This window comes from Camellia sinensis, chromosome 10, assembly GCF_055761805.1.
Source record: "Camellia sinensis isolate YWXY chromosome 10, ASM5576180v1, whole genome shotgun sequence".
Classification (NCBI taxonomy): domain Eukaryota; kingdom Viridiplantae; phylum Streptophyta; class Magnoliopsida; order Ericales; family Theaceae; genus Camellia; species Camellia sinensis.
This window is the reverse complement of record NC_138970.1, coordinates 175,492,713-175,500,963: the sequence shown is the minus strand read 5'-3', so window position 1 is coordinate 175,500,963 and position 8,251 is coordinate 175,492,713.

Sequence of the window (8,251 nt, the reverse complement as noted above, 5' to 3'; positions counted from 1 at the left end):
TCAACTTAATAATAATGTAGCTTAATCAAAATAATTAAGTTGAAATTAAATCACAATTTTTTTTTAAACATTTTTGTGCATAAAAAAATCTCTCTTTTAAAATAAAAAAAAAATAGTTAGAATATCAAAATAGTAATAATTTTATTTTCTTCTCATTTTCCTCTACCTTCACGTGACTCATCTATGATTTAATCGCATGGTATGGCAAGTATGTAAGACAAACATATATGTATTTCAACTATGCAAGAGAGTAAAAAATTTCGGTGATGTTATATGCATCAATTAGTGTACTAACTAGTATACCAACACTAGTTATGACATTATTATTGACCACACTCATTAATCACATTACAAATCCCAAAAACCTCTTAAATTATGTCACATCATCAATTGGTACAGTAGTTAGTACACCAATTAGTGTATATAGCATTATTCAAAAAAGGGTAAATTACATTGACACCCCCTGAGGTTTATATTTATTACAGTTCCCCTACTCACCTTTTGGAAATTACATCTCCCCCCCTGAGGTTTAAAGTTTCATTACAGATTCCCCCCTTCAGCAATTTAGTTTTTTTTAAATACCAATTTTGCCCTCATTTGGGTAAATTACATTGACACCCCTCACATTTTAGAAATTACAATCCTCTCCCTAAGGTTTAAAGTAGCATTACCAATTGCCCCCTCGGTTAGTATTAGTTGGAAAAAAAAATTCATTGGAAAAAAAATTATTTGAAAAAAAAAATTAATTGAAAAAAAAATTTGTACGTAAAATTTTTAAATTTTTGTTTAAAAACAACGTATACTCATTTTTTGAATTTACGTTTTTTCCTCAAATTTACAAACTGAGACAACCATTTATAAACCAAAAAAATTATCAAACAAGTTTTTATGACAGTTTTTTAAATTTTCGTAAATATAAATTGAAAACTAAAAACAAAATGATTACCAAACAGACCTTAGATAGTAAAAATGTTGTAAAATTAACAAATAATTAAATAAGTTACCAACATAAAAAATGACTTATCAAAAGATTCTTAGATTATGTATGGTTTGATTTTTAGAATTTTTTTAAAAAAAATTAAAATTAATTTGGTTAAGAAATAAAAAACAATTATCATTTAAGGGTAAAAAATAATTATCATTTTAACTTTTGGGTAGGTTATATACATACGTATGACTGTTTCAATTTAATTTGTAAAAAAATTATTTCTAACCATTCGAAAGTTAAAAATTATATAAAAATGATAATTATTTTTTATTTTTTATTTCTTAACCAAATTAATTTTTTAACCAAATTAATTTTTTAATTTAAAAAAAAATTCTAAAAATCAAACCATACATAGCCTAAGAATCTTTTGATAAGTCACTTCTTACGTTGGTAACTTATTTAATTATTTGTTAATTTTACGATATTTTTACCATCTGAAGCCTGTTTGGTAACCATTTCGTTTTCAATTTTCAATTTTCAATTTATATTTACAAAAATTTAAAAAGATGTCATAAAAACTTGTTTGATAATTTTTTTGGTTTATAAATGGTTATCTCAGTTTGTAAATTTGAGAAAAAAACGTAAATTCAAAAAATGAGTTTACGTTAGTTTTGCAACAAAAATTTAAAAATTTTACTAACAAAATTTTTTTTCTAATTAATTTTTTTTTTCAATGAATTTTTTTTCCAACTAATACTAACCGAGGGGACAATTTGTAACGCTACTTTAAACCTTAGGGAGGGGATTGTAATTTCTAAAATGTAAGGGGTGTCAATGTAATTTACCTAGTGAGGGCAAAATTGGTATTTAAAAAAATTAAATTGCTGAGGGGGGAATCTGTAATGAAACTTTAAATCTCAGGAGAAGAGATGTAATTTCCAAAAGATGAAGGGGAAAACTGTAATAAATATAAACCTCAGGGAGTGTCAGTGTAATTTACCCAAAAAATTATCAAACAAATTTTTATGACAGTTTTTAAAATTTTTATAAATATAAATTGAAAATTGAAAACTAAAAACGAAATGGTTATCAAACAGGCTTCAAATGGTAAAAATGTCATAAAATTAGCAAATAATTAAATAAGTTAGCAACGTAAGAAATGACTTATCAAAAGATTCTTAGGCCATGTATAGTTTGTTTTTTAAATTAAAAAATTAATTTGGTTAAGAAATAAAAAATAAAAAATAATTATCATTTTTATATAATTTTTATCTTTCGAGTGGTTAGAAATAATTTTTTACAAATTAAATTGAAACAGCCATACATATGTATATAACCTACCCAAAAGTTAAAATGATAATTATTTTTTACCCTTAAATGATAATTATTTTTTATTTCTTAACTAAATTAATTTTTAATTTTTTTTTAAAAAATTTAAAAAATCAAACCATACATAATCTATGAATCTTTTGATAAGTCATTTCTTATGTTGGTAACTTATTTAATTATTTGTTAATTTTATGACATTTTTACCATTTGAGGCCTGTTTGGTAACCATTTCGTTTTCAGTTTTTAATTTATATTTACAAAAATTTTAAAAACTGTCATAAAAACTTATTTGATAATTTTTTTGGTTTATAAATGGTTGTCTTAGTTTGTAAATTTGAGGAAAAAATGTAAATTCAAAAAATGAGTTTACGTTGTTTTTAAACAAAAATTAAAAAAATTTACTAACAAAAATTTTTTCAATTAATTTTTTTTCAATGATTTTTTTCCCAACTAATACTAACCGAGGGGGCAATTGGTAATGCTACTTTAAACCTTGGGGAGAGGATTGTAATTTCTAAAATGTGAGGGGTGTCAATGTAATCTACCCAATGAGGGCAAAATTAGTATTTAAAAAAATTAAATTGTTGAAGGGGGGAATCTGTAATGAAACTTTAAACCTCATGGAGGAGATGTAATTTCCAAAAGGTGAGGGAGAAAACTATAATAAACATAAACCTCAGGGGGTGGCAGTGTAATTTACCCTTCAAAAAATTTATCATTAATATGAAATATTTTGAGATTTGAAAACCAACTTTTACTAAAACTACCTATACCAATTATTCATTATTGTTGCTGAAAGTTGCATGATTATTGTTCATCCGAGAAAATGTGGTGAATATTGTCTCCGGTCATATATTTTGAACATCCACTATCCAAATACCATTTTCTTCTATCAGGAAAAAAAAAAAAAATCAAGTTTTTGATTTTCAGTACCCAAACTTTTTGGGTCCATGAATGTTGGGTTCAGAATTACTTGATTTTGGAACTAATATCATTTTTGTTCCATGTAATCCCTTTTTAAATTGACATGATGAAAATGAGTGATCATTTTTATTACAATAATGACATACAATACTAGGATTACTAAATGATGATTTTTTAGCAAAGAAATTGTAACGCCTCGAAAAATTAGGCAGGGTATATCTATTTATACAACAAACCCACCTGATAGACAAACACATATATATAGCTAACTATTCTATACATCACTTTCCATTTAACTCCAAATACCCAACACATGCTATTCACATCTCAATGCCCAAATTCCAATCCCAAGCATGCATTTTACAGTAAGTATGAAATAGAAGCCAAATAGATAATAAGTGCCCTACAAGCTTACAAATTTATCCAAGAACATTCTTGGTTATACAAAATGGAGTTTCAACTCAACGCAAATACAGCCCTGGGTTTACATTCAACAAATAACTATAAAATAAAAATAAAGCCTTAGCTTCGAGTCCTCCCAGGTCAATGCCTTGGCAGAGGCATATCACCTATACCTAAAGAGGAGTATGCTCATGCCATGCTCATGATAAAACAGTTTATCTCTCTTTTCATAAAGCATGCAATGCTGAGATGCAACAACATATATAAAGCCATTTCCATTTTAAACCATACCTGTTACATGAATACATGCTCTGTGAATCTCTAGGTGAGGCCCTAATGCACTATCACTGTCATTTTTACCAATAAACTGGAAGTCTCGACACCTAACCATGCGATTCCACACCTCCTACCCAGATTCACCAAGTATCCATCTTTTCGCAAACAGATATATTTACAAACATTTCTAAAAAACAGATACATTTCCAATGAAATTAATGTAATGCAATGTCCAATGCAACAAATGAGAAATGTGGTTCAATTTACCTAAGTTTTATGCATTTCTACAACAATCATGGTTATCCTCCACCGATAGCCCAAAACAGATATTTCTAAACAGATATTTAAACAATTAAATTCCAAAAATTCTAATAAATACAATCTATTCCACATCTCACCAAATATGAACAACTACACTAGTTTTCATATCACAATCACGTCCGGTAACCTCTCAATGTCCATTTCTAACCGTGTCGGTTTTATTCTAACAGATACATTAAGCAAAATAATACCGTTAATGCCCAAGAAAATATCATTTTCTTTCCAAACTCATTCTCCAAGCACTATTCAACTATGACATCCTATTTTGATCAAAAGCCCCAAAAGTTAAACATAATTCCTTTGTTTTCTTAAAAATGCTCCTTTGGTTGCAAACCGGTAAAAATTTCAAAACCGATCGAATTGAAGTCCGTTTTTGTTCAAATTTAAAACATAGCTCTTTCATAACCTTACAAACGTATTTTAAGTTTACACTTTCGCAATTTGGGCATCAACTCTTTATTTTTCTCAAAATTTTCCTTTTAAGCAAATAAATCACAAATTTTCCAAAAATTCTAATTAAATTATATACAACTCTAAACTCCATATAATCAAGTAAAAGTACATAAAGAAGTGTAGGAAAAATCTCTAGCTCAAGCCAAGAAGCTTTCAAATTTTTTGACAGAAATTAAATCTGCTTGGAGCAAACGACACCTTTTCCGCCCTCTACGTTTTGATCCAAAGCACTAGTGGTCAAAAATAACTTACACTAGATCAAACCCATGAAAAACCAACATTAGAACCCTTTTTCTTCTTTTCCCCATAGCAAGAACTAGGAAAGAACTCCCAAAGTATGAAAAAAATCTATTTAGTCACTTTTATAGATATTTTCTAAATAAATATCTAACTAAACAAATATCTAACTATATATATATACACCTATATACATATATATATCAATTTAAAAATACATTTCAACATCTTTAATGATAAAAGTAAATATAATATTTTCTCACCACAAAATATATTCCATTTAATGGTACACACCATAAATATTCGCAACTCTTTTATGGTAGTCAAATAATAATAATAAAACCACAACACTATTACATGGTTACTAACGGGTCATAATTCAATTAATTGGGTGCAAAATGAATGGAATTTAATAATTTAAAATAAATCCCCAATTGAGATTAAAGTATAAATTAACTTTAAAAGACTTAAGATGGTCCCCAACATTCACATAATTAAATATGAACCAAAATGATTAAGTATGGGCTAATCAAATAAAACCCAAAAATTGAATTTATATCTCGTTTATTACTCAAGACCCAAGAATCACTATAACTAAACCTAAAAAAAATAATTTTGCCAAGCAGGCCTTACGAAGTCGAAATCAAGAAGTAATTCAATTTATTTTCACCAATTTAAATAGAATGGTTCATGACACCACAACAACAATAATAATAATAAGGGCAAAATTCAATTTGATTAAACTCATTACAGAAATTTTTATAAAACATCTATTTCTTGTGGGGTTTGTACCCAATACAGGCCTTGTCAAAAATACATCTTCGATTTTCAAGTAATTTATTTAAATTTTCTTTCCCTTATGAGGTTTGTACCCAATAACAAATTATTTTCAATTTTCAAATCATTTGAAGAATTTTTTAAAGAATCATTTTCCTTTTTTAAACTTTCATTTTTATTTTTCAAGATTTCATTTTCATTTTTCAAAACATCATTTTCATTTAAAATAAATTTATTTGATTTTTCGAGAAAAGATTGTTTTGGAATAATTTTTTGAAAATTATCACGTAACTCCTCAATAAAATCCAATAATTCCTCATATGTAGGAGAATTTGTATTTACCTCATCATCTTCAATTCCTATGAAACAAATATTTGTCACTTTGTTGTCATTGCTTTCTACATTGAGGTAATTTATATCATTATCATCATCATCTCCGCATGCAAATTTTACTTTTTCTGTGATTTCATTTTCTTGAGTCGTGCCTTCGTATGTGACTTTTAATTTTTCCCAAATCTCTTTTACTGTGTTACAAGCACAAATTCTATCATATTCATTAGGATCAAGTACATAATATAAAATATATTTTGCTTTAGTATTTATTTGAATGCTTCTAATATCATCTCCATCCCATTCCTCTTCTGTTTTAGGAATTTTCTTTGTATCTACGATTTTGGAAGGAATAATAGGGTCATTTTTAATAATCTTCCATACCATGTAGTCTGTTTGAAGGTGGGTGACCATCAACAATTTATGTTCCTATAATGGTTGCCATAAATCAACTCTAAGACTATTAGATCAAAAAATAGATAAGAGCTCTTGTAACACCCTCAAAATAATATATAAAACCCAATAATTTCGACATGCATTGATATAAGAGAATAAAACATCCTTCCATTCATCAGAGTATTCTTACAAAAGATATTACATGTTGACAACAAAAGTAAATGCCCTACGGGCTTACAACTTTCCAAGTCAACACTTGGATACAAAAAGTGAGTACTAACTCAAATACATATTAAGCCCTTGGCTTGAATTTACATGAAATATCAAAATAACAAAAGAACAAAAGGAGTCTTCAACCCTCAGAACCTCCCAAGCTAAGTCCTTGGAGGTGGCATATCACCTGGACCTGAAAATGATGTCCCATATAGGGTGAGCCAAAGCCCAGTAGAGATATACTAAACCAAATATAAGCAATGACTAAAACAATAGCATTTGATAGATGGTTAATACTTATAAACCGGTTATATCACAATACAGTTCCATGACAATCATGTCCATGTTACGTTCCACTTTCCTTTACTTATCTAAATCATTTCATATACATGGCTCAGAACCTGGCTGAACAATTCAATGAGACTATAATTCATATACCAACACTTCCATATTTCAAGATAGATACACATATTTGATGCATTATTATCATATAAAGACACTTCCATACTTCACAAATCATACACATATTTGCTGCATCAATACTTCAATTTAATACACATGTTTGCTGTATTAATGAAGTCCATCTCCTATCTCCTCCCAAACAGGTTTGAGAGTCCATCCCCCATCTTCCCTCAAACCATGGAGTACATCCCCTATCTCCTCCCACACAATACACATATTCCAAGTATATAAACAATTATCATATACAGGGATCACTCAATACACATATTTGATGTATTATTCCAACCGTCATGTTCAATGACATATTCACTATGATTAGATTCAATTTTCCCTAATCAACATACAGTGTTGTGGAGAAGTGGTTTGGAAATACTCTTCAAATCTTGGGAGACGCTAGTGATCCTCAGCTAGTCACCTGAAAAGATACAAACACTCCGGTCGGGGGTGCCGGAATTAGCACTCCGACGGACAAGTCAGTTCTTGTACTCAAAATAGCTTGTCTTCTAAGTTAAGCAAAAAAGTGATTGTTATATACCTTTCTAAATCTATGGTTCTTGCATTTATACTTGCTTTTAAGGCCTCGGGGCCTGAGCCTACTTTTACCTCATTCCCCATTTATTTATTCGGAACTACTGATCTCCGGCTATTCGGCCTTCCTAACGTATTCGGCATCCTAGTCACGCAATATGAAGCCGAATAATATCTGATTTCTGGGGTACGCACCTTCCAACTCTTCTATTTATTCGGCTCCCACAATTGCCCCCCAAGCACTTTACCAATGACAATTGGCTGGAGTGCTTGGTTTCGAATTTCGAAAAGTCAGAGCCAAAATTCGACGGTTGGCCTCATCCTCATACGAATATCTAAGCGCACCCCTTTTGGTCATCGTATCGACTTCCCGCCCCCTCGTACATATCTATTTATTGTGATTTAAAATTTTGATGTCCTTTCGAGTATGTATTTTATGACGCTCGTTGCTGGATTCCCTTTTGAATCGTCCCTACAACTCTCTTCTCTGATATCCTCTTCGTCCTTTGTAAGCTCTCTCCTTCTTTGCTTCGAAGACTCTTTCTGGTTTATTCCTTCCTTGGCATATTCTTATAAACTGCAGGGTATGGCGAAACATTTAAAAGACCTTCTCTCGTCAGATCGAATTGCTGGCTTTAAACGCCATTTCTCCATTCGTGATGATGTCCGTCTGTC